This window comes from Montipora foliosa, chromosome 3, assembly GCF_036669935.1.
Source record: "Montipora foliosa isolate CH-2021 chromosome 3, ASM3666993v2, whole genome shotgun sequence".
Taxonomy (NCBI): Eukaryota; Metazoa; Cnidaria; class Anthozoa; order Scleractinia; family Acroporidae; genus Montipora; species Montipora foliosa.
Genome location: NC_090871.1, coordinates 67,028,987 through 67,032,831, shown reverse-complemented (window position 1 = coordinate 67,032,831; position 3,845 = coordinate 67,028,987).

Sequence of the window (3,845 nt, the reverse complement as noted above, 5' to 3'; positions counted from 1 at the left end):
TTTTTTTTGTTGATATCTCGCCGAGCACCCGTGTTACACAATCTAAATGGGTAATACCCAAATAATCTAAATTTAGATCAGTGAGTGCAAGCCATCTTAGATGATCATCCGAGTCATCCAAGCAACTCATTAAATATGCGTTTCCTCTTTCACTTCAGTTACATGAAGTTTACCCTATACTTAGAAATTTTCTCCTCAGGAAAAAAAAAGGAAAAAAAAGGAATTTTTTTTTTTTAAGATGATCGACGGACATGGATGACAAAAAGATTGAGCCTAGTCCGTTAGCCACGCGTAAGGAATCATCGATAACCACCACACCATCGAAGCACGCTGCTGAATGAAGGCGAATTTTTATAATATTTAAATAGAGACCCATTATCAATATTGAAAGCTAATCAATTTAATCAAGTGAAGCTATGATCTTCGCAGTTATGAACGCAATTTTTTACGTCGCACCGGAATCGCGAGGTCACGGGTTCAAACCCCGTTGAAGTCCTGAATTTTTCAGGCTTCTCTACGCAATTGTAAAAATTGCGTTCATAACTGCGAAGATCATAGCTTCACTTGATTTCATATACCATTTCATCACTAATCAATTTAAGATGGGTGCTTACTTAGAATGGGCGTTTAGACTTAAACACAGTTTATCAGCACTATTTCAAAATGGGTGCTTAGACCTAAATACGGTGCATGCATGGTTGGAGGACTCGGATGATCATCTGAGATGGCTTGCAACCACTGATCTAAATTTAGATTATATGGCTATTACCCATTTAGATTGTGTAACGGTGCGCCGAGAATGCTGAAAGTAGCATTTGCGAGCTTCAACCCGAAGCACCTCAAGCAAGCAAAGCCCCCCAAGTAAGCAAAGCACCCGGAGCAAGCAAGCACCCGAAGAAAGCAAAGCACACCAAGCAAGCAAAGAACCCCAAGCAAGCAAAGCACCTCAAGCAAGCAAAGCACTCGAAGCAAGCAAAGCACCCAAAGCAAGCAAAGCACCTCAAGCAAGCAAAATATCCCAAGCAATCAAAGCATGGAAAGCAAGCAAAGCACCTCAAGGAAGCAAAGCACCTCAAGCAAGCAAAGCATCTCAAGCAACCAAAGCACCCCAAGCAAGCAAAGCACCCCAAGAAATCGAAGCACCTCGAAGCACCTCGAAGCAACTATCACAGTAGTGTCAATCGCACAAATAATAGCAGGAATTGAAATTGTTTCAACTGATTTAGCTAATTCATTTTGATTATTGCATACAATGTGATCCGCCTCACTATAAAAGTTAATTGATTCGACTGATCAAAGAGTGAAGAACCCTAACACAATTCACGTGCGCTAATCGTCGATTAGTCATTATAAAATCAAAGGAGAAAATGAGTCCTGTCAAGATGTACGTTCCACAATAACGAATAAAGAATATTTGCAAGAAAGACAGTGATGCCAAATACTGACCATCATTTAGAGTAATGGCTAATACGCTTTGCAAAATATGAAAAAATTAACCGGAATCCACGATCGAGTTTGTCAAGAAAGCAACAATAATGTATGCAAAATTACTATGAGGCGCGAAAATGAAGACCGCTGACCAAGGAGTGACTGCCCCGCTTAATTCCCCCGGTAGGGGATGCGAAGACCGTGACTTCCAGCGAATTCCCCTCCTACCGGGGAACCAAAATGGAGTGTATATGAGGTGAAAGTCCCCGCAAACCCCCGCTAAGGCCCGAAGGGGGGGGGGGGGGTTGCGGGGGTTTCAAATGACTGGTGCATAAGCTCCGTATAATGTCTACGGTACGATACATGTCCCAATACATAACGTACCTACCTCTTTTTGTCCCCATACATAACGTATCGTCCCCACGCTTTTCCTTCAGTCAACGCGGACTCTGACTACTTCCAAGGCGGGAAGTCCGGTAATAACTATTCCCAGGAGTTACCGCGTTCCAACCGAAAATGGTTGGAAAAGTGTTGTATTGGGAAACCTAAACCGGTTGCGGCTGAAACGGTTGATCCCAATAGAACACGACTTTTATTTCAGTGTTCCGCAGAGTCGATGACGAAGCGCTCGCAGATATCCTTCAGCATGGTTATGTCAAGTGATGAGAGCTTGGACTTGGACATCAGGTGACAAAGATTGTAACTCTCGTAGCAGATCGGTTAGTTTGGTTGCACACTAACCATCACGTGATCCCTTAGCTCACCGAACGACGTATCGGTAATTACCGCTTCGTCATCGTCCTCCTGCTCGTCCTCATCAGAAATTACCGGCGCATGGGAGTGGAGGCTCAGGCTCCGCTTGGCATCTAAACGCGAAAAGATGCTGGTTGTTTGTTTAGCTGTGAGGAATTCCGCATTAGAGAATATACGCTTGTCGGTCTTATTTCTGGCGGTAATCATTGACCTCACGACTTGCGCTGGATTCGCCTTCTGGCCTTTCCTTTTTCTGATCAGGAATTCGTTTTTCAAGTACTCTCTTTGCTTGTCCGAGAATCTTGCTCTGCTTGTCTGAGCCAGTTTGAGAGCCCAGCCCATCTGCAATCGCGACAGTTGTGCTGGAGCATCCGTACTTGTGGTGTCCTCTCCAAACTGTGACACTCCACTGGCAGCTTTGTCAAGCATTGTTGCACTTTCTAGCGCTCGGACGTGCTTGCCGCGATCCAAGTGCCTCTGCAATGCCGAAAACCTCTGATACAGGTACGATTTTTTTCTGGTCACACACCTGCTTGCCTGCAAAACCAGTAGATAACCGTGCTATCTGAAAATTGGCGGGAATGTTTATCTTTGATAGTGGAGTCTTCTTTCCGGCTGGCCCTATTTTGTGCGCCTTCCACAGGCGAATGTATGTGCTGCCATATTCTACGTTTTACCACAGTGTTTTACTTACGCTGCAGAACTGGCCGAGACTACACTGTCGCAGAGGGAGACATTAAGACCAGGTACACCCCCTGAAGACTGCATAGCATCCACCATTTGACTTGCTGTTTCCACATCATGACCTCCATTCAGTTGAACTCTAATGTGGGGCTTGATCACGGTTAACAGGACAGCTGGTCATACAAGAAAATGAATTTGCCACACCTCCAGTGTTTTGGTTTCCCATGCAATCATTTTTAGCTGGAGTCAATCCTTAATTTCCTCAGGTCACGCAATAACAGGTACCGTAGTCACCGTCGCCGTTCAGCAAATACACTGCTTGCTACAACGGACCCAAATTGTGCTAGAAGGTTTTCCTACCTGACCTGCATTTTAATTTCTCAGGTAACGCACTGCAAAGCTGATTTATTTACGAAGACTGGAGCGAGAATTATTTCTCCATGTCACTCTGACTTCGCAGTCACGGGAAAACAGATCTGGCAGGTCTGCTCGCAATCGCCATTCTCCAATCTACAAGCTCTCAAGAACAGAAGTAACCCGTTGAGCGGCCTCTTCTTTTGAAGATAAGTTGAGTTTCAAATTTAAAGAATCTTGTCAGTTTTTGCCTCAAATTAAGTTTGAATTGACGCGTAAAACCAGCGTCACTTGCAGGTGCCAATTGACCCGAGAGTCAATTAGCAGTTTTCGGGGGCAAAATAACCTCAAAACGAGATGCTTCCGTGAGGCATACACTGGGTTGCCTGTGGTACGTGTTACAGAAAATCAGACGGCACTGAATTGTGTGGTATTGAACTACAGCATTCCAGTCTCTGAAGAATAACAAATAAAAGAGAGCAGAAGGAAGTTTCCGGGACGGTCGATCGAGAATAAAATATATACGACATGAAAACAACATTAATTTTGAACCGTGAATATAGAATATAAAAAATTACGATCAGCAACAAACATTTTGGGAGAGTTTTGCTACCTTCAAATAAATC